This window comes from Chiloscyllium plagiosum, chromosome 2, assembly GCF_004010195.1.
Source record: "Chiloscyllium plagiosum isolate BGI_BamShark_2017 chromosome 2, ASM401019v2, whole genome shotgun sequence".
Classification (NCBI taxonomy): Eukaryota; Metazoa; Chordata; class Chondrichthyes; order Orectolobiformes; family Hemiscylliidae; genus Chiloscyllium; species Chiloscyllium plagiosum.
This window is the reverse complement of record NC_057711.1, coordinates 27,406,850-27,431,376: the sequence shown is the minus strand read 5'-3', so window position 1 is coordinate 27,431,376 and position 24,527 is coordinate 27,406,850. Positions and strand designations below refer to the sequence as shown.

The 24,527-nt window shown below is 40.8% G+C and overlaps 1 long non-coding RNA gene across 1 annotated transcript in view; it reads right to left on the bottom strand.

Annotated features, from left to right (window-relative positions):
• Positions 1 to 3,010: 3,010 nt before the first annotated feature.
• LOC122557894 overlaps positions 3,011 to 24,527 on the bottom strand; it is a 69,940-nt gene continuing 48,423 nt past the window's right edge. Inside the window, exons 2-3 of the long non-coding RNA XR_006313969.1 lie at positions 20,375 to 20,533; positions 3,011 to 4,462 (exon numbers count right to left, since the gene is read on the bottom strand). This is a non-coding gene — a long non-coding RNA (uncharacterized LOC122557894). The remainder of the gene's footprint in view (positions 4,463 to 20,374; positions 20,534 to 24,527) is intronic.

Below are 24,527 nucleotides of genomic sequence, written 5' to 3'. Positions count from 1 at the left end.
GGCCGGCAAGCCATTGTAGTTTCTGCCAATGTGCCAACTCGAGACAGCAAAAGAGTCACACTCTCCCTAAACTGAGTAAGAAAACTTGTAGGCTGGTATCCGGGAGAATGCACACCCTGGAAAGTGCACCTACAGCTGGCTTGGAACAGTTAAATCACTGAGCAGCATCCAAATCAGATCCAATCAAAATAAGCATCTGGTTAAATGGTCGACTGGTCTAATGGAGGTCAATAAAACATAATGACTATCATAAACTTTCTTCAAAATATGAAACAAATTACAGGCTCCATTTTTACTCCATTGTTGCCATATTGTTTGAATAGTACGTTTATTTTACTTCCACTCAAATGCTTTATTCTGTTTATCTCAACTGGTAGTGCATGCAACATTCCACCAGTTTTTGAGTGTAAAGGTTTATCAGTAGCTATCACATTTTTGCCCTCTCATTTTGAATTTGCTGCAAAGGCACAAATAGATTTCTTCCTCTTCCAAAGCAACTGGTACAAGTTCCATAACAGCAACACCAGCATCTATCAAATAACCATTGAAGAGGTAGGGAAAATAATTTGAAGACTATTACATTTTGTTAATGTAACTAGTTTTTTGTTATGGCAACTTCTCATTTAAAAATGTTAATAGTTTGTTCTTGTGTACAACACTCTGTGCAAAGGTATGAAACAGCCCAGTGACATAACTTTTCAATTCTACTCTGAAGAAAACAACAAAATCTCCCACTGTATAACTATTTATAAGTGCCATAATCATTGTTACACTTTTCCACAGCACAATACTTTGTTGCTTAGAATACTTTAGCAAATGCTTTCTCTTGAATAATGAGTTGTTGAATCTTTGAATTGTTTGAATTTTGTTGTATGGAACCTGAGTGCCACAATCCATCACGTACTCATGCCTCAAGGACCGGCAGCTGAGTTCAAACTTGGATTTATTTCTCTCTCTCTCTCTCTCTCTTTTTCTCTCTCTCTCTCTCTCTTTCTCTCTCTGGCTTTTGACAATGATTTATTTTTTGATATTAAATTACTGACAGCGAATTTGCTGTCAATTGTGCCAGTAATGTTCAGTTCTCACCTCTGAGTCAGAAATGATTCCAGACCCACTTGTGAGACTTGAACACACAGATCTGGGCTGTCACTTCGATGTGAAATCAAGCGAGTGGTGCTTCATTAGGAGTCTTGCTTGTTGGGGGTGATGCTAAACCAAGGCCCAAGCTGAACCCACAGATGAACATAGAATGTCACATGGTTCTACTTGGAAGAAGAGTGGAGAGTTATCTCCAGTGTACCAGGCAATACCTCTTACCAACATCACAGGCACACACTATCTGATCAAAATTGCATCCTTGACTATGAAGTGAAATAACTCCACAGAGGCCGGTATCCCAACACCAAATCATCCTTTACTTACACATGGAAAGTCCTTGACACTGATCCAGCTCTCTGAGTGAACAGAATCTCTGACATTCCTGCTTATATCTGTCAGCCAGGGCTCCCTGATTGAACCAGATTAAGAGCCCCAATTAGGGAACTCTATTATATGATGACCACCACTTAGCTGACCTCATGGCAATCACTACATGAAGAACTTTGGAATGTTATGAAAGGTGCTACATAAATGCAAGTCTTCCTCTGCCTTTTATTCTCCATTTGATTTCTCTTCTACATCATAGTGCACACTATGAGAGTTTATTTCTGATTTCCTGTCCCAGTTGAAGATGCAGACCAACTCTGAGCAGTAACTAAAAAAAAACGCAAGTAATCAAAATTGGGAAGCGGCAAAGAATGTACCTTGGGACCATTTGAGATTGGGCTGTCCTGCCGTGTATCTGAACCTTCTCATCACTGTTCGGCTTTTATTTTGTTCACTAACCTGTTCAGCGATGTTACGCTGGAGCAAGTGGAACTTGAACTCAGGCCACCTGTCTCAGAGATAGGGTCATAGCCACTGTGCTACCAGAGCCATACTCATCAGGTTACAATACTATGACACATTCCACCCAGTTTCTGTAGGATCTGCTAATGTTATGAATGGTGGTCAGCCTTAACACGCCAGCAGTTACAGATTGTTAACTTGCTGGTTCACATGCACGTTACTGTTAGAATTTCACAGATAAAACAGGTTCAATACCTTCATGTGGCTCTGACCCCTTTGTTTCCTTCCACAATAGTCTTCCATTTCAAAGTCCAGAGAAAGAAAATGCCAAAGGAAACTTAATACTGGGCTAAGTTTGCTTCGAAGACCTTGTGTATCGAGATTGTGAATATCAAATGTCAATTGGCAATTCCACCAAAGTCTTGGGGAATTTGCAGCATTTCCTGCAGCATTTCAGAGAAATTTATCTTTATATTTGCAGCATCCAGTACGTCATATAATCCAGTTCCTTAGCATTGATGATGGATGGAAGCTGAGATATAGACCCTCAGCAGACTAACAGCATTGTGGGATAGCACTATCAAATGGATTACAGCGGTTTAAGGCTCTAGCTCCCCACCAGTGATTGAAGGGCAACAAAGGATGGGGTGGGACAATAAATGCAGGCCCAGCTAGAGATGCTGACATCCCAAGAATAAATATCTTCTTGAAAACTATCAGCGCCAGCTGATACGTTTCAGTGCACAAGCAGCATCGTGGAATTGGCCAGCATTTCCACATTGGAAAGCTCCATGTGAAAATGCCAGATTGGAGACAGGCTCCTCCATGCTTCATGACTGTGATAATTGGGACTCTAGATTCCTGCCAAAATACCCAGCATTTTCAGGTATGCATCCATTGACCATGTTGCTTGTGCCAGCTCTTAGGAAGGCCTATAACAATTTGTATTCATATCACACATTATAGTGCTCAAAGAGTCAGTGGGGAGTTCTGTCCCACTGACTGCCGCACAACTGTTCAATGCTCCAAGGAGAGTTAATTGGTTGGGAATGTGACCTTAACCCCCTGTCTGGGAGCAGGCCTTGCCTCTGGGATCTGCTGCCAACCTGATGGGTAGTGGTGCTGTGGTGCCAGCAGCATCAGTGGCCAGCATTGAGACCTGCCTGTGCTCCCTTGGCTCTAAATCTGAGGCCACGACCAGGTTATGTGTCATGGCATGGAGGTGAAGTAAGGCCTAAGGGGAGTGTGGAGAGTCAGGTGGAGTCTTGCTGAAGAGACCAGGGGTGAGAATGGTGCACCTGGCTGGAGGCAGGACCTGTGGGGGTACCCAATATAAAAAGCAGATCATCAAAGCAGGAAACCTTACCTATGTCTTGAATAGGGTGACCTTCCAGACGTTTTCCCAGCCTGAAGGCTGAGACCAGGCATGTGGCAGCCATTCAGCAGTAACTAATTGGATGCTTAAGTCCCTTAAACGGAGCAAGTAGCAGTAGGCCAGCCAAAAGGCCTCACTCCTGACACCATCAAAATGTAGATAGGTTCGAGTGGGAGGAAGGGCAGTTTCACAACCTAAACCCCGGTGGAGTGGCTTAAAATTCACCCCAAATGATCTGATAGAAGTATATAAAATTATGGGAGGCATTGATAGGGCAGTTGGTCAGAGCCATTTTCCCAAGGTGGAAAATGTCAAATGCCAAATACTAAGGGGTATGTTTAAGGTGAGAAGGGGAAAGTTTTTAAAGGAGTTGTGCAAGGCAAGTTTTTTTTATGCAGAGGGTGGTAGCTGCCTGGAACGCGCTGTCTGGGGAGATGATAGAAGCTGATACGATAGCAACACTTAAGAGGCATTTAGAAAGACACATTAAGAGGCAGGGAATAGAATCTTATACAGAAAGATGGAATTAGTTTAGAATGGCACCATAGTTGCCACAGGCATGGTGGGCTGAGGGCCTGTTCCTGTGCTGTACTGTTCTATGTTCTAAATGACCATAAGCTTGGTCAATGAGATGTATTCTAAGGAGCAATTTAAATGGGGAATTAGGTGCAGAGAATAAGTTATGACCAGGTGATGAGAGGTGAATCGCCTTTTCACTTTTCAGCCCTCTCACTCATTCACAACAAATGTCTGACTTATCTTTAGCATGCAGCTCTACCACACTCCAATTAAAACATATCCAGTAGGTTGGAATTAAGGAGCAAATTGCAAGATTTTCTTGAGTGAAAAGAAAAATAACTTTATACTTACTAACCCTGAGAAAAACAATAAAACACAACATTCAACACACAAGCAAATAAATCTAAAAGGACACTTCTAGTACAATAGGAAGATAAAGAATCTGCAATTTAAAGAATTTTTAATTGTTATAGTTGAAACAGAGACCACAGCTGTATAGTTGATGGTTTGTTTCCTCAGCAGTAGTGAAATCTGTACAATACTTGTGTCCTCGTGAATAGATGTTTCTCCAATTTATTTTATGAGAGATGCTGGCCTTCAGTTTGAAAATAAAACAGAGATTCCTCCAGTTCTTGCTTTTACCAATCCATGTTCTTTCTCTGCTATCCTGCCAAGAATCTCCTGAAATATAGTTTGATTAGATTACTTAGTGTGGAAACAGGCACTTCAGCCCAACAAGTCCACACCGACCCTATGAAGAGCAGCCCACTCAGGCCCATTCCCCTACATTTACCCCTGCCCCTAACACTACGGGCAATTTAGCATGGCCAATTCACCTAACCTGGAGCACCCGGAGGAAACCCATGCAGACGTGGGGAGAATGTGCAAACTCCACACAGACAGTTGCCTGAGGTGGGAATTGAACCCAGGTCTCTGGCACCGTGAGGCAGCAGTGCTAACCACTGTGCCACTGTGCCGCCCCATTTGTGTATTTCTGAGCACAGCAGCCACATGAGGCTTGGAGAGAGGTGATTATAGCAAATTTCTCCTTTCTCAAATATATATTCAATTCCATCTGAAAATTTCCATTGAATCAGCCCCCACCACCTTTTCATGTTGTACATTCGAGATAATGGACTTAGAGTCAGAGAGGTCTACAACACACAAAAATGTCCTTCAGCCCATTGAATCTGTGCTAGTCAAAAATAACATCCTAAATATTTTAATCCTTTTTTCTAGCACTTGGCATGTAGCCTTGTATGTCTTGGCATCACAAGTATATATCATTTTATCATGACTTTTCGAGTAAAAAAAATCCTCATTCCTGTCTGGATTTTTTGCCAATTATTTAAAATCAGCATTTTTCTGTTTTTATTTTGAAAAAATCTGTTCATTAGATGTGCCTGATGCCTGCAGTGCAACCATTTATTAATAATCCTGCTAATGAAAATAGTTTTTCTTTGTTCATTCCCATGAAAACCCTTCATTATTTCAAACTTTCTTCTCTCATCTCTGAAGATGACTGAAGTCCAGTAAATCTCCTCTGAACCCTTTCTCATCCTTCTTAAAGTGTGGTAGCTCGACTGAACACAATACTGTATATGAGGACCAAATAATATTTTATCAAAATTTCCTCTATAGTCTCAATTTTCATTCCTTGCTTTGTATTTATTAGTGCTTGCTTTATCTGTCTCTTGTATAATTGAATTTGTTCAATTTAACCATGGAACTTTCGGCTTTTATTCGTTCAATAAATAACTTAGTGTCCTTACAAAAATGTGGATCTCCGCTGTGGTCAGAATAACAAGGATTGAGTTGTTTATATTTGTACCTTTGCTGTCAGCTGCGCCCCTTCCACTTCTAAAGTATCTGGAATGGGCTCATGTGTTTGTAGATAAAGCTGACACTCTGCATCATCCGCCACCGCACCCCCCCCCCAACCCCGCCAGCAACTACATTCATAGCCAAGGAAGGAATGAATGAACACAATGTGGAGTCAACTGAGAAAGAGAATAGACAGGCAGATTTGCAGCTGAATCATTGAATAATTTGATCTGTTTGCTTCTCAAAATTCGGGCTGCCCTTCGTTCTGCTGGCCAGCACAGGGATGAAAATTTGTATCAGATCATTGTAAAAGGGCATTTCTAGTGAGTTTGGATTTCAATACCATCAGGAACATGGCCTGAAGCGAGATAGCAATGTAAACCATGGGAGATCACAGCCAATTCAACTCACTGTCTCTTGGTTTTAATATTCTGTGACAGTCATAATGCTAATGTATGGAAAGTCTCTCTCTCTCTCTCTCTCTCTCTCTTCGACCCTCACTTCTACCCAATGTCTCTTACAGAGGAAGGGATTCTACCAGTTTTGACCAGAATTGTCACTTGTTATTTTTGTCACTCTGAAATAAGTAAAGGAATAATGCTTTTTGGCTGATTGTAAAATTTTGGCACAGATCAAATGTGACAGAAAGTGAACATAAAGCTTCTTTTCATCAATGAATTCCAAAAGCAACTGACTGCAGGGACTGCCTGAGAAATGAAAACATTTAATGTGCAGCAACTCGATGTCTGGAATTCTGCTAAGTTTGCCAACTCTGAGTTAGAGTCAAAGACTTTGAGGGTTTTTGACTGATTTACTTTAATAGTTACCCAGAAAAGGTCACAAAAATTTAAACCTACTCTACCTCTGGGGTAGTAAAATAATATATCAAGCTGCCTCCCCCCAAAAACTGTCGAATACCCCTCTGACTGCCCTCTTAGACCTGACCACTGCTACAATTCCAATGTCCCCTCACCCCCCACACTCCCAGTAAGACAGAAACCCCCATAATCCCCAATCTAAGTCTCGACTCCCTTACTTCACCTCACACTTCACGGAGACAGGTCCTCCCTTTTGACCCAATCATCACATGATTTAATCTGATCTGGCCCTCCCCCTCAACCTGACTCTCAACTCCACCCCCATCCTTTGATCCTTCAAGTTCACCCTGATTTGACATACCTCAAAAGTCTCCAAATCTGCAATGTCCCTGACCTATCCAGCCCATTTATCTGCCACACTATTCTATGTTCTTGTTCCTTGTTCTATTCACTGACTACTTTACCTCCCTATACTCTTCTCACCCAGCTTACCATCCTTCCTACTTTAGCCACACTATGGATCTACCACTTTACCCACAGACCATCCTATTGGTGTTTCCGGGAGGTGGAAGCAGCCCTTGTCCATGACATCATTACCATTCCTTTCTTTGGTTCCTTTCCTGTACGTGTCCCATGTCACCAAATTATGTCCCTGTGTTTGGGAATTTCCTCCAAGTTGGTTTGTTGTAAACGATGGTCGCCCACACCTTGACATCATGTTGCGTTTCTTGAGGGAAGCCATCAGGGAGCCTTTGAAATGTTTCCATTGTCCTCATATCCACCTTCACCCCTTGAGGTGGGTGAAAATTATTTGCTTTAACAGCTGGAACTCAGGCACCCAGCAGAGTTGGTCTCGAATGGTCATGGTCTCGATGCTGGTATTATTGGCTCCTTCAAGGACAATGATGTTCGTACCTACCCACAGACCATCCCATCCACCTACCATACCTACCACATCTTAACACACAATTCACCTGCCCTTCGACCCACCCATCCACCTACAACCCTAACCCTCTTTCCACCTGCCACCCTACTCATCTTTCACCCTTAAATGTTAAAATAAGTAAGGAAAAGTAACTACTTTTAGAATTATTCAATAATGACAGGAATAATAGAGTCATGGAGTCATACTACATGGAATCAGACCCTTGGTCCAACTAGTCCACATCGACTATATTCCCAAAACAAAATGGTCCCACCCACCTGCGTTTGGCCCATAGTCCTCCAAACCTTTCCTCTGCATATATTTATCCAAATATCTTTTAAAAGTTGTAACTGTACTTGCATCCATCACTTCCTCTGGCAATTCATTCCACACACAAATCACTCCCTGTGTAAAAACGTTGCCTCTCATGTCCTTTTCAAACCTTTCTCCACTCACCTTACAAATACGCCCTCTGGTTTGGAACTCCCCTACCTTAGGGAAAAGACCTTTGCTGTTCACCTTATCTATGTCCCTCATGATTTTATAAGGTCACCCCTTAACCTTCTACACCACAGTGAAAAAAAGATCCCAGCCTATCCCAGTCTGTTGTAATAACTCAAACCCTCCATTCTTAACAACATCCTGGTAAATCTTTTCCGAACTCTGTCCAATTTAATAATACTCTTGCAATAACAAGGTGGCCAGAACTGCACAATAATGTACTTCATTTGAATATTTATATTGACAATTCATCAGCAAAAAATACATGAAATCTTTAATAGAAACAGAAAACCAAATAAAAGCTTCGCAATTCATAAAAACATGCGATAGAAGTTTCATGACATTTATCTTTCAGATTAAATCTCCAAGTGTTTACTGTTGCCTTTAAGGGCCGATCCCATATCCGCAGCATCATGGGGTGGCATGGCTTTATTGATGAGGTAAAAACAATGACTGCAGATGCTGGAAACCAGATTCTGGATCAGTGGTGCTGGAAGAGCACAGCAATTCAGGCAGCATCCAACGAGCAGCAAAATCGACGTTTCGGGCAAAAGCCCTTCATCAGGAATTGCTGTGCTCTTCCAGCACCACTGATCCAGAACATGGCTTTATTGTTGCCTATTCAACAGCCTTTGATGGAGGCATCCAAGACAAGCAAGGTTTAGAAGTCTGTCCATAAAGAAAAAACGGTATGTGGGCATTTTAAAAGTTAGATCACCACTGGATGGATCTGTTCCCCTGGTAATTGGATATTCTAAGCAAATAAAGCGGTGATAAGAGAGTGTGCTCTTGAATTGATTTGATTTGATTTTACTGATGTCACATGTACAGAGATACTGTGAAAAGTATTGTTTTATATGCTAACCAGACAAAAGAAATTTACAGAAAAGTGTAAACGCAGCCTAATCCATCTCACAAACTGCCTTCCTTCCATTGATTCTGTCTATGTTTCCCACTGCCTTGGGAAAGCAGCCGTTATAATTAAAGACCCCTCCCACCCTGGTTATACTCTCTTTCAGGCAAAAGTGAGGACTGCAGATTCTGGAAACCAGTGTTTAGATCAGAGTGGTGCTGGAAAAGCACAGCAGGTCAGGCAGCATCAGAGGAGCAGGAAAATCCAAGTTTCGGGCAAAAGCCCTTCATCAGCCTGATCTGCTGTGCTTTTCCAGCACCACTCTGATCTAATCTATACTCTCTTCCACCCTCTTCCATTGGACAGAAGATATAAAGGTTTGAAAAAACATACCAAGAGATTTAAGATCAGCTTTATCCCCGCCATTATCAGATTTGTGAACAGACCTCTCACATATTAAAATTAATCCTTCTCTCCACTTCTCTTTAGTTCTAACACTATGTTCTGCACTCTGTTCTATTACCCTGATGCACTTATTTAAGGTATGACTTGTCTGGTTTGCACTACAACTCAGTACATGTGACAATAATGAATCAAATCATGATCTGACTGAAAAACGTAAAATCCTGAGGGGTTTTGACAGGATGGATACTTAAAGGATAATTGCTGTTATCAGAGACACAAGAACTAGGTGACATGGTTTGAAAATAAGAGGTCTCCCATTTAAGATGGAAATTAAGAAATTTTCTTCTCTGAGGATTGTTAGTCTGTGGAATTCATTTTGCCAGAGCACAGTGGAAGGCGTTACATTTGAATATTTTCGAGACTGAGTTAATTGGATTCTTCATTGGCAATGAAGTCAAAGGCTATACAGGGCAGACAGGAAAATAGAGCTGAGACCTCAAACCAATCAGACGCAAGTGACTGTGTGGCCCATTCCTGCTCCTAATTCATATGTTTGTATTCGAAATTAAAACATTCACGAAGAAAGGATGCAATTCTAAAGGCATGTAAGAGCAAACAGACCTGGTACATAGGTACAATTCCTGAAACGTCAATTCTCCTGCTCCTCAGATGCTGCCTTACCTGCTGTGGGTTTCCAATGCTACACTTTCCAATTCTGATCTTCTGCACCTGCAGTCCTCACTTTCCCCTGGTGCATAGGTACTAAGTCCTTTAGAGTGACATGACCGGTTAAGTACATAGTTAATTAAATTCACAGCATCCTAGCTGTTGTATTTCATTGAGCAATGCTTGGTGACGCCAATTCTCGGTGTGTTAATGCCATTCAATGTAAAGGGGTAATGATTGATTCACACTTTGTTAGAGATGATTATTGCCTGACATTGTGTGGCTCGAATATTACTTAACGTTTGCCATCCCTGGATATTGGGTAAAAACAATGATGCTGGAAACCAGATTCTGGAGTAGAATGGTGCTGGAAAAGCACAGCAGTTCAGGCAGCATGCGAGGAGCTCCTCGGATGCTGCTTGAACTACTGTGCTTTTCCAGCACCACTCTACTCCAGGTCACTGGATATTGCCCAGGTCTTTCTATATTTGGATATGGACAGCTTTAGTATTTGAGGAATCGCAAATGATTCTGAACATTCTGCAATGATCAGTGAACATCCCACTTCTAAGCTTACATAGGAGGGAAGGCCATTGATGAAGCATTGAAGATAGTTGGGCCTAGGACACTATCTTGATGAACTCCTGGAGAGATGTCTTTGACCTGGGATGACTGATCTCCAACAACCACAACCCTTTTAGCTTTCCTTCTGATTTCCATTGACTCCAATTATTCTAGGACTCCTTGATGCCACACTTGGTCAAATGCAGCCTCGATCTCAAGAGCTGTCACTCCCACCTCACCTCTGGAATTCAGTTCTTTGTCCATGTTTGATCCAAAGCTGTCATTAGGTCAGGAGCTGAGTGGCCCTGACAGAACCCAAACTGAGCAGGTTATGGCTGAGCAGGTGCTGCTTGGATCTGAAATGGCTGAAGATGTTATCCATCACTTTATTGATGATTGAGAGGGGACTGACAGGACGTTGGCCCGGTTCTGTTTGTCCTGCATTTTATGTACAAGACACATCCTCAGTCCTGTGGCTGTCAAAGACAGATGCATCTAGGGCAGGTAGATTGTTGAGGAGGTCAAGGGTGTTTTTCCCTCTTGTTGCTTCTCTCACCATCTGCTGCAGACCAAGCTGGCAACATGCGTTGTAGGACAAAACCAGCTCAATCAGTAATGGTGTTTCTGAGCCACTTTTTATGGTACACACAGAGGCACACACACAAGCAGCACTCAGTGTCTCCTTCAACTGCAAGGAGTACTGATTCATCAGCTCGAATATGATATTTAGCTGCAAGTTTCTTTGCCCATTTTTAACATGATGCCATGAGACGGTATGGAGTCTGGAGTTGATGTTGAGGACTCTCGGGGTAAGTCCTTACTGATTGGATGCCATTGTGCCGCCACCTTTGCTGGGTCTGTCCTGCCAGTGGGACAGGAAGCTGTTGGTATTGTGGGAGTATTTAAGGCATACATTTTGTTCTGGATTTTTTCATAAAGAAAGGTTGAGACAGAGGCAGCGACCAGTCTGTTCCGAGCCAGGAAGTAAACAGCTTGTGAGGCCTTGGGGATTTTTGTTTCAAGTTGCAACAACAGAAGCAGCCTGTGGGGCCAAGCTCCCACAGAATCACAATTTTAGTTTAACGCTCAATCACTATGTTGGGGTTTGGAAGCTGCTATACATCTCTCCCTGCGACAGCAAAATGCTTAAGTTTCTCTCTCTGTCAGAGTCTTAATGTTCCTTCCTCTTGGACTGGAGAATTGCATGTGAGACAATCTGTTTTTGTGAATTGGTCTTTGCCAAGGGTTGTTCATGGGACGTTACTATACTAGAACAATTGTTGTTTAGTAGTTAAATAATATATTATTCTGTTATGGTTATATAGTCAATTGAGTCAAGTTATTCTAATTTTTATTTATTTTGTTTGTATTTTAACTATAATATAAGAATAACGTGTGTTTTGCTTCGAGCCTTGACCAATTGAATTGCATCCAGATGGTATTTGGTCTGGTCCATAATCCAGATAATGCTGGGACTTTATCTATAAGGTGTGATTTTGATTATGTATTGCTGGAAAAGTGCAGCAGGTCAGGCAGCATCCAAGGAGCAGGAGAATCGACGTTTCGGGCATGAGCCCTTCTTCAGGAATCATTCCTGAAGAAGGGCTCATGCCCGAAACGTCGATTCTCATGCTCATTGATTGCTGCCTGACCTGCTGCGCTTTTCCAGCAACACATTTTCAGCTCTGATCTCCAGCATCTGCAGTCCTCACTTTTTCCTAGTTATAATCAAAATCACTATGTCAGACCTCTGCTTGACTAGAGTATGGGTGAACCCTTATTCTGTAATCATGTTCTCTCCTACTGGACTCTTTCCCACAAGATAAAATGACTTTTCTGTGTCAATTTTGTCAAGTTCCCTAAGAATCTTATGTTTCAATGAGGTTGCCTCTCATTCTTTTAAACTCCAATGAGTACAGGCTCAACTTCTCATAAGGCGGAAGTGGGTACTATAGATGCTGGAGATCAGAGACAAGATTAGAGTGGTGCTGGAAAAGCACAGCAGGTCAGGCAGCATTCGAGTAGCAGGAAAATCGATGTTTCAGGTAAAAGCCCTTCCTTATTCCTTATGAAGGGCTTTTGCCCGAAACATTAATTTTCCTGCTCTTCGGATGCTGCTTGACCTGTTGTGCTTTTCCAACACCACTCTAATCTTGAATTAACTTCTCATAAAGCAATTCCTCCATACTTGGGATGAGCCGAGTGACCCTTCTCTGGACTCTCTCCAGTGCCAGTACATTACTCCATGAATAAAACTGGTTGTGGTATTCCAGATATGGTCTCAATAGTGCCTTGTCTAGTTTTAGTACATCACCTGTATTTTTACGCTCTAGTCAGGGGAGTTCGGGGGAGGGATACTTGGGCTATCAGAAGATGATTAGGGGAGTGAGTGAGTGAGTAGCTGGGGCTTCAGAGGTACAGTATAGCTGGAGGTCAGAGTGATAGTTAGGGAGTGTAAGAGAAATGTCAAGAATGGGAATTGACGCCAGTGTGAGATAGTGGCAATTCAGTTGTATAGTGACTCAGGAATTAGTTGACAACATTTCTATCCAGCGTTTCCTGGGTAACCATATCTGGATGAGTACATCAGAACCATCCAAAGTCTTCAGTTTTACCTCAGAGCTGCTGGAAATTCTCTTGTAGTAACAGAGGAATTGCTGTTGGAATATCAAACTTCCCTGGCAATTCCTGTCTGGGGCAATACATTGGACATTCTGCAGGGTCAATGGGCACTTTGGATTGTTCATCTGTCTCTGGCAATCTGGGCCAGTGCCTTCAGTGGAAAATCGGGTGCAACAATCTTAGATGTAATTTTCTTCTTGAGTTAAAGAGAGGATGGAAAAGATTAATTGTGCCATATCAAGAAGATTAAAGGTGAAAAAACCATAAAGTTGTCCTCTGTCTTTACACCAATGCAGTTGTTACTTAATTAAAGCTGATTCCTACTGGGTGTAATTGGATCATTAATTTAGTTCAGCTAAATAATTCAAGCCAGCACTGTGACAGGCCAGTTATTCGATAAATGAATTGGTTGGGAACTGATAGTACATTTTGTGACCAGTCTACTTTAGATATTCTAATATTACACAACCTTCAATTTAATGAAACAATAACATTTCCATCCATTTTTAAAGCTGGAGGTGGTCAATTTTGTTTGAGATTAGATTCCCTACAGTATGGAAACAGGCTCTTTCAGCCCAACAAATCCACACCAACCCTCTGAAGAGTAACCCACCCGCTTTATATTTACTCCTGACTAATACACCTCATGCTATGGGCAATTTTAGCATGGCCAATTCATCTGACCCGCACATCTTTGGATTGTGGGAAGAAACCGGACCACCTGGAGGAAACCCATGTAGACAGAGGGAGAATGTGGAAACTCCACACAGACAGTCGCCCAAGGCAGGAACTGAACCTGGTTCTTGGCACTGTGAGGCAGCAGTGCTAACCACTGAGCCACTTTACCACTCTGTAGTTAGTTTCCTGCTCATTTCCTCTATATCTCTAGGAACAACATAACCCTGGTTCATTATTGTTCAACACGAAATTGCTCGGGTGCTTTTATCACAAAGAAGGTGAACTTGTGGCAGATTATTCAGAAAAAACAATTGCAATTAATTATATACAGTCTTTTGATAAAACCTTTGCAGTGACAACAGAATTAGTATAACTAGGTAAAAGGTAATTTAAATTTTTTTTCAATACAGCTGTTATAATCAGATGTAGACTCATAACAACAAGCAAGCCCCATTGAATTTTCACATTTCAGTTTGTAGCATTAAATTTCTATATGAAGTATGCTGTTCACTTAAATCACAGAATATTACTTCTTACCAAAGGGGTGCTCAGGCCACTCAATTTCTGTTATCCTTTAGTTATTGTTTTATCAGCAATTTATTCCTATGGGCATAATGTAGCAGAGACTTGTTTTGCAGTGAAATCTTTGGTTTCTTTGGAGTTGTTGACATTGTCATTTGTGGTTGGGACAGCAAAGATGTTCATTTGTGCAATGAAACCTGAATATATAGAAGTTTGAAAAGAATGTGTTGAACAGTCAACTGATTTTCATGGGATTCATTCCTTTCCTGTATTGTTTCATGTGCAGAAAATCAACAACATTTATGATTTTGAGCACAGGTAGAAGGTGATTTTGCAAAATATAAGGAAAATCAACCCAGAAAGATTCATGGATAGCTTCTGATCTATAATTTACGTAAATCTGAAGCATATGTCAACTTTCAAATGAGACTTCTTGAAACCAATTTTTAAATATATGGCATAATTAGCATTACTGGAAGAACTATCCTGAGGGCCAGCTTTTTAGAGGGAAAAGTGCTTTGAAGATCAAAAATAATAAATTCAGCCATTTAATTTAATGTTAATTAAAGTACTTTATCTTTTATATGGATCGCAGAGACTGGTAGAAAGAAACATTGGCCCTCAGACTCCTGGAGCCATTGAATCATTGAATGGTAGAGGACAGCAGTTGACCTTTCAATCTACAATGTCAATGCTGCCTCTTTAAAGTACTCATTTAGAGCTAGATCCTCCGTCCCAAACAGTGGGCTTCAGGACTCTGTCACTGAACCCATATTCGGCTATATTGGAGTACTGCATACAATTTTGGTCACCCTATGATTTAAGTGAACAGCAATAGGAAAGGTTATTAAACTGGAAAGGCTGCAATAAAGATTTACAAGGATGTTACTGTGATTAGAGTGTTTGAGGCTAGAGAGGCTGGGGGCAAATTTCCTTGGGACGTAGGAGGCTGAGGGGTTGCCTTATCAAGGTTTATAAAAACATCAGAGGCATAGGTAAGGTGAATAGCCAAGATCTTTTCCTCAGGGCAGAGGACACCAAACTAGGTTTTAAGGTGAGAGGGGAAAGATATAAAGGAACCTGAGGGGTGACTTTTTTACATAGATGGTGATAATATGTTGAACAAGCTGCCAGAGGCAGGTAAAATTACAACATTTAAGAGACATTTGGATAAGTACATTGAAGGGATAGGTTTAGAGGGATATGGGTGAATTACAAGAAAATTGTTCTTGTTTAGTTTAGAAAACCTGGTGAGCATGGATGAATTGGGCCAAAGTGTCTGTTTCTGTGCTGCATGACTCTATGACTCTATAGTCCTGATGAAGGGCTTTTGTCCAAAATGTTGAATTTCCTGCTCCTCGGATGCTGCCTGACCGGCTGTGCTTTTCCAGCACCACTCTAATCTAGACTCTGATTTCCAGCATCTGCAGTCCTCACTTTTGCCTCTATGATTCTGTCGTCAAGAGTGTGGCGCTGGAAAAGCGCAGTGGGTTAGGCAGCATCCGAGGAGCAGGAGAATCGACATTTCAGGCAAAAGTCCTTCAGGAATTCGTGATGAATGGCTTTTGCTCAAAGCGTCAATTTTCCTGCTCCTTGGATGCTGCCTGACCTACTGTGCCTTTCCAGCACCACACTCTTGACTGTAATCTCCAGTATCTGCAGTCCTCACTTTTGCCTCGATGACTCTACCTGTTACTCCAGCCGAACTGGGATTCCATTGTTGGAAGCTCCTCCATAAATGTGATTCACCAGGTCTTCTTTGACCAGCCCTGACTCCTTCTCTGCTGTATCCATTCTCATAACACTCAGGCAGGTGAAACACATATCCTGCCAGTCTCTGACATTTCTGCTTCACAATATAATGTGAATCATCCAGAGTAGCACTCCTTTCTTCATTATTCCAAACATTTCCTTTTGTGGTTCTGCCATATTTTGTTTTATAATGCTCCTGTGAAGCACTTTGGGTCATCTAACCATATTTGAAAAAAACTGCGTATATATAAAATGTGACTGTTGTTATTGCAAGAGTATCAGTGCGATACCACTATCTGCAGTGGTGAGGTATTCCTTCAAGCACTGTCTTCTCCTCATGCCTCAGTTTTGAAGTGGCAACTACAGCCCCCTCTCTCCACCACCCTACCACCTCCACCTGCCCCATGCTAGTATCTCATTCTGCGTCATTTTGAGTTCAGTAGAACTCACTGTTCTAACAAAGTGAGTTTTTCTTTCAGGGGCAAGTGTGCCTCCTCCCACTCATGAAACCCTGATTTCAGCAACGTAGGTGGGAAATCAGTGATATCTTCATTTTTCCTACTTTTGCATGGGATGTGAGCATTGCTGGCAATGCCTACATTCAGACACATGCATAAAGGGTGCTGAGTTCCATTCCTGAACTGGTGCAGTTCATGTGGCCTACAAACACTCAAAGTGCTGTAAGGAAGCCAATGCAACTAAAGCCTAGCCACTAACATCACAGAGGACATACAGCAGAACCCTCCCTATGTCTGAGTGCATCCCTTATTAATTTGCATGCGCACATTAAGGGCTGGACTAATCCCTTTATCCTCTGTAAAAGAGGAGGTGATTATTTGATTTATAAATAAATATACTCTATGACTCTATATAAGTAAATTTGTCATACAGGTAGTCCCAATCATGGAAGCGCCCATGGCCATAGAGGTCAGAAATCAGCCAGCTGCACGACACCCACTAATACTGCAACACCAACATTCAATTTATATACTACCTTGAATATCAAAACTCCCCCCTTCACTTCCAGTCCAGGTAACATGCTTATTTTATCAGCAAAGCAGATAAAATAAAAACAGCATGTACTGGAAAAGCTCGGCAGGTCAGGCATCAGTACAAACAGTAACAATGAATGTTTCTTGTCCAATAATGACTTCTTCAGAACTGAAGATGATAAAAGCTTGGCCAAAGCTTGGTGTAAGAAAGATCTGAAAGCAGGAGAAGTGGCAAAGAGGTCAGGAAGTCTAGAGCGATTCTTGACTGGAGACCCAATGTAAGGTGATAGAATTATTACAGCACAGAAGTAGGCCATTCTGCCTGTCAAATCCATATTAGCTCCTGCGGAAATATCCATTAGCCTCATTCCCTTTCTCCATTTCTGTATCCACCATCATTGTCAATGGTTAGTTCCTGGTCATGACCACTCACTGCAGAAAACAGTTTCGCCTTCCATCATGTGGCATCCCTTGCTTAACATTTTAAATCTGTGTTCTCTAGTCTGGGGATTTCTGAATTATTGCTTAATCAGACAGAGAAACCTTGTAGGTATGAATTTGTCAATTGTCACTGCATAATAATATTATGGCTTCATGTTTTAAACTATTTTGTGAACATTCCCTTCCGTAGAAGGATAGTTTGCACCATTTTTGTGTGCACAAGCCAGAGAACATGGGACTTTACATAATCCACAAGACATTTATATATTTGTAATCATTATACTTTCTAACTGCTTTGGCCCTGCTGTAAAATGAATATGTCTGCAAAATGAACAGAATGTTACTTTGTGTGTTAGAAAGGGTTGGGACTATTTTGCCCACCATCTTAATAGGACCCTAAGTGGCAAACTCGATAATCAGCAAGTAGATGCTGACAGGAATATTAAACTCAATCCAAGCAAGAAAAGTTGCTAAGGTCAATATTGAATTATAAGGGGTAGCTTTTGAAAGATTGACAGGCAGAATCAGGTTTGCACATTTAATTTTAGCACGCAGACCAGTTTGTAACTGCATTTTGAAGTAGGTTAGGTATCCTTTAAAGGCTATTAACATCATTTAATAAGATTGGAAAGTGAATGATATGACAGAGTGTGAAGTGCCATAAATGCTGGAGCATAATTTAGTGATGAGACACTTTTGGATCAGACATGTAAACAAGCAACCATTCCATAACAGGAAGAAATCATAAACAAGTTTGTGCCTTTTGGTGGGGTTTAGCACCTAAGAGCAACAGCCCTTAACAGCTACTGACTGCTAATATCAGATACTTCAGACATTCTCAATTTCATTTGTCCCCTTGGGTTGAATTTCAAAAGTAGAAAATAAATCACCCGATCGCTGACATTTTGGTGCTTTTACAGAAAAAACATTTCACACCAATTGTACTGAACATTAGTCCAGATGTGTGAAAATATGGGGGATGGTACAAAAGTAGAGAGCCCCAGAAAACAGGCGCCGGGAACATGATGTGTGAATAATGCAGGCCCGCCAAATGTGATGCAGGCAGCAAGCCAATTTTGCCATGCCTGCTGATTTGAAGCAATGCTGTGTGCAGTCAGCACTAACCCCACTGCTCATTGACTGCACAAATCAGCAGGGGGCTTGAAATTCAGCTCAAGTTAGTTTGTATGGCGTAGAACTACCCTGGAACCTGTGAAAAGGGTGGTGCATTGTGGCTGGAGTCCGTGCAGGAAGGGAAGTAGTGCAGAATGCAGCGTTATAAGAAAGGGCAATCTCCAGGATTTTTAATACCACAGGTCTTGTTGGAAGAGGTGGGAAGCAGATGTTCTGTGTCTACAGGGAAAGAGGAAGTGTATGAACATTAAGAGTAGGACATTCAGCAAATCGAGCCTGGTCCACTGTGTAATACGATTGTAGCTGATCAAACACTTCAATGTCTTTTATCCGTCATAATCTCATAACCCTTTACAGCATTGACAATCAAGTGTCATTTAATCTCTACTTCAAAAATAATCAAAAACTGAGTTTTCCCAGCCCTCTGGAGTAGTAAATTCTAAGATTCACAACCTTCTAAGTAAAAAACACAAATTACTCACCTCCATTCTAAATGGCATCTCCCTTATTTTTTTGTTGAAATTGTGCACCCAGGGTCTTGACTAGTGCTGTACTCAAATCCTCTTGAGATAAAGGTTAACACTCCATTAGCCTTGCTAATAGCTTGCTGTATTTGCATTTTAGTCTTCAGTGATTTATTGACGAGGACGCTAAGATTCCTTTGTACATCTACTTTTTCAAACTTCTCAGTTCCTCCTGCCAAGTTGGATAACCTCCCACTTTTCTCACTTTAGATTCAATCGGCTATTTTCTTACCTATTCACTAAACTTGTCCAAATCCTCCAGAAGTCATTTTACATTTTCCTCATAATGCACATTCCCACTTAGCTTTGTATTATCCTCAAATGTGAAAGTATTATATTTGGTTGCCTCATCCAATGATTGATGTATATTGTGAACAGCTGGGGCGCAAATACTGATCCTTGTGGATTCCCACCAATCACAGTCTGCCAACATGAGAATGACCCACTTGTTTCCACTGTTTCCTGTCTGTTAGCCAATCATTAATCTGGTAACTTACCTCTTATCCCATGTTGTTTAATTTTACTCGACTCCTTTGGTGGATTTTATCAAAAGCCTTCTGAAAATCTAATAAAGCATGTCTACCAGTTCTTCTTTATTAATGTTGTTAGTAATCTCCCCCCAAATACTCCAAGTTCATCAAACACAATTTCCCATTTGAAAATCCATGCTAGCTATACTCAATCAGGTATCTGCGTTGACTTCAGGAATTCATACCATGTAGTTTGAAACACATGGTAAAATACAATCCCACTAATCCCAAAAATCATCTTTTACAGTACTCATACCAGAGAGAATTCCTTCTCCATTACATCTCAGGGAAAGGGAGGGAGGCAATGTTTCCTGTAGTGAGACAAAGGGGGAGAGAGGCCAGTATTTTAAAATCTCAATAAGTGCATTTAAGGAGGACCTGAAAACAGAACTCACTAAAGTAAACTGTCAAATTAGGTAGAGATTAGTCACCAGGGAAGCAATGACTGACATTTAAGTGAATATTTCAGAACGCAAACAACAGATAGGCAGTATTTTAATGAGAAAGAAAGACGGCATTCAAGAAAATGAGCCACCATCTGTAGTCAACTGAAAAATGTAAAGCCCTTTGAATTAGAATTAGGTTTATTGTCACATGTACTCACATGAATGCAATGAAAAGTTTACAAAGTTGCCACTTACTGCACCATCTCAGGTACAGATGTACCCAGGTACAGGATCTTAAGAATAAATTAGAAAAATAAAGAAATGGAAAGCTCAACATTACAGTCCTTTGAACGTCTTAGCTACAAGGTATCTAGGTACAAAATCTTAGGAATAAATTTGCTTAAAAACAAGTAAACGTTCAGCATTTTACGCAGGTCCAGATCGTGCCAAACTCACCCTGAGACTACTTGCTCTTGCTAACTCTGGCTGCCTGTTCCTGCTGCTGCCTCAGGACCTCACTCCCAGCTGCATTGGGCTCGTTCATCCTGCGATGGGTGGAATCCAGTGCACAGGACTCTTGGCTGCACAAACTCACTCTGTGCTCCATCCTGAGATCTGGAAACACAGATCCAAAGTTTGTACAGAATTCAAAGTGCAGCATGGGATCACTAAAGTATTAATAAGGAGGGGAATGTTGGCAAAAGAGAGAAAGCTGACTTGAGATATAAAAACAGATACTAAAAATTTCTATAGGTATTTTAAGAGGGAAAAAATGAACAAAATGAATATTGGTCCTATAGAATGAGAGTCTGGGCGACTGATAATGGAAAATAAAATGCCAAACGAGGATATGACTAGCATTCCAGAAATAGTTATAAATCAGACATGAAACAGGGGGAGGAAGTAAAGATATTACTATGATGCAAGGTATGGTACTGACAGCTGCATATTGACATGCACCAGGTCCTTATGGATTTCATCCTTGGGTCTTAAAAGAAATTGCTAGTGAGATAATTGATGCATAACTTCTAATTTTTCAAAGTTCCTGAGATTCAAGGAAGAATCCACTTGATTAGAAGGTAGGGAATATAAGTCCTTTATGGAGGGAGACAAAACATGAGAAACGTTAAGCTGTGGTGATTGGAATGAGGTCAGCCAGCTGGACCTGACAGAATATTCCTGGGGCTATTACTCCAGTCTAATCAAGGAGACCTGGCTGACAAAGTTAAACAGGAGTGTCAGAGAACTGACTCTGAGGGAGTAGGATCAGTGACAAGGACTGTCCACATGTAAATAAAGGGTGACGTGGTGACAGGATACTGGTCTCTGTGGAGTTATTTCACAGGCCACTTGACTCAGCATCTTTCATGGGAAAGATGTTAGAAGCTATTATTAAAGATTGGTCACTTACAAAAATTTCAAGGCAATCAGGCAGAGTCAGCATAATGTTGTGTAAAGGGAATGTGTAAATGTTTGACCAATTAACTTCAGTCCTTTGAAGAATTAACATGCTCTGGGTAATAGTAGATGCAAGATATTTAGACTTACAGAGGGAATTTAGATATATTGGCATTTATTGTAGAAAACAAATACTTATGGTGCAGGGGGTAACATATTGATATGGATAGCTTTTGATAGCCCCCTATGAGATTTTGAGTAGAATTCTTTGCATCTTCATTCTCTTCCTTTTGTGGGTTTCACAGAGAAGTCGTTAATTCCAGCTTCAATGAATGTCATTCTTTCCCCAGCATCTATGCACTAATGTTGGTGGTGTGAGAAAGAAGGATCAGGTACAGAAGCACAATTAATTGTCAACGACGAAGAGATCTGAAGGAGCTAGCCAATTAATTCCACACCTTTGACATTTCCCCACAAATTTCACCTTTTCAGTTTTTGTTATGATCCCAGCTGATGTTTTTTAGATTACATTACATTACATTACAGTATGGAAACAGGCCCTTCGGCCCAACAAGTCCACACCGACCCGCCGAAGCGCAACCCACCCATACCCCTACATTTACCCCTTACCTAAGACTACGGGCAATTTAGCATGGCCAATTCACCTGACCTGCACATCTTTGGACTGTGGGAGGAAACCGGAGCACCCGGAGGAAACCCACGCAGACACGGGGAGAACGTGCAAACTCCACACAGTCAGTCGCCTGAAGCGGGAATTGAACCCGGGTCTCTGGCACTGTGAGGCAACAGTGCTAACCACTGTTGTTATTGTTGGACAAGTCAGATCTCAGCCTGAAGTATGGTTTGATAGATCATACTTCTTTTTCTGGTTTTTCTGGTGGACTTTCATTGAAACACAAACACACAATGATGTGGATTTGGTTTAACAGTAAAACAGAAGTTTATTTGGCATAAGAAAGGGAAATCAAAATAGAATAAAACAAATCTTTTACATATAACACAAATGTAAATATTTTGAAACACATGGTAAAATACAATCACATTAATCCCAAAAAATAATCTTTTACAATACTCATACCAGAGACAATTCCTTCTCTATTACATCTATATGGTTTAATTCAACTACAGCTTCAGTTCACCATCTTAAGAAACTGATGGCACTTTCCTTGAGCATTCATACAACTGAGTTGGAACTTACTCAGCTTCAGTAACTGTTTCAGTGTCTTAACCAAACACTTCTGGTCTGGAACTTTTAAACTACTCTGCTTACGCTATTTCTTAACAGTCCTGAACTATCTCCCTTTCTTGGGAGCAACTTTTTAAATGTCCATCTTCAAATAAGACTTCAGCAAACATGCCCAAACTGAAACCCAAAAATGTTTTCTTCAAGCTTTGTGTTTCTCATTTACCTGATTTGATTTATTAATTGACACGTATCTTATTAGAACATACAGTGAAAGGTGTTGCATAATTTTGTATAATTTAATCAAAAGAAAATACAATCTCCGAACATCTAAATTGAAAATCTAATGTGCAACAATTTGCCTTTGCTTGCTTTTAAAAACTCTCCCAATGTGAACATATTCTCATTAGCCTCCATGCAATATCTCTCAGGTTATTTTAAAAAAGACATCACCATGGTGACACAAATGCTTACAAATTAATCATTAAACACCTTCAGACACAAACCAAACCACACCCATCAAATCCAAACTCTAAAATGAATATTATTAAGTAATCACACATTACATCATACCTTCTTCAATGAAGATTGAAAATGTATCTTTAAGGCATTTTCATTATTTATTAAAACTATCTTAACACTATTGTTATGTTACATGAACAGTAACATATTGCATTTGGCACTAAACAGCCCTCAGACTCATCGCTGGCATCAACAGCTGTTTAGAATGGTTTCTCATTATCTGGTGCAGCTAAAACTGTTGTGGTTGTCAACACAGCTTTCAAGTTTTCAACCCTGTGGTATCCATTCAAATTTTGTGCCTTCAACAAATTTGTTGCAATGCAATGACAAAGCTGAAATTCTGAACAAATTTGTGATAAAATGCACCAGTGCCAATATAATGCAAAATTTTCTATTTATGCTCAGCATGACAAAGTCCAAAATTATTATACAGGTACACAATCCTTGATCCGAAATTCCAAAATTATAAAAGCTCCAAAATCCGAAATTGTTTTGGCATGTGAATAGGTGACTCAACTCCACACTGACTTAAACCACGTCACTCAAATGTGACGTGACAGCGTGGCCCAGCACTGGCAGGTGTCAATTGTGTCTCATTGCTCTTAGTAGTCACACATATGTCTGCTGTTAGGTTATTTTTTTTATTTCACTGTAAAAATGTAACTTATTCCGAAATCGGAAAAAATTTGAATTCCTAAAAACAGCAGGCCCCAAGGATTTTGAATAAAGGATTGTGTACCTGCACTTGCATTTCTCTGGGTGTTCCCTTGACCTTGTCCCACAATGTGACCTAAATACACCACCTTTGCTTTAGCAAATTCACTCAGCCAGCTATAAAACCAAATTAGCTTTTTTGAGCTGATTAAGTAGTTCAGTCAAGTAGTGGAAATGTTCTCCCTGGGTTTGGCAAAACATACCATATCATCAATGTCAACAATACAATCAATGATTTTATTATTTATTCTTTGAAGTGTTGCTGATCGTCTTATACCTGTATCCTCTGGTTAATATACTTGCCTTTTGGAAGTAGTTTCTCCTGATCCACTCTGTTGAAAGCAAAGAAAAAGAGCAAAGAACAATACAGCACAGGAACAGGCCATTTAACCCTCCAAAACTGCACCAACACATTTGCCCTTCCATGCCAAAACTGTCTTCACCTACAGGATCCTATTCTCTTCCTATTCATGTATTCATCCAGATATTTCTTGAATGCTACTACTGTGTCAACGTCCATCACCTTCTCTGGCAATGCGTTCCAGCTGTGAAAATTTTGCCTTGCACATCTCTTTCATAGTTCCCTTCTTGCACCTTGAACCTGTGTCTCCCAGTAACTGACCCACCCGCACTCAGAAAAAGCCTCATACTTTTCACTCTATCCATGCCATTCACAATTTTATAAACTTCTATTAGGTCGCCTCTCAGCCTCCTGCATTCCAGTGAAAACAACCCCAGTCTCTCCAGCCTTTCTTCATAGCTAAAATTCCC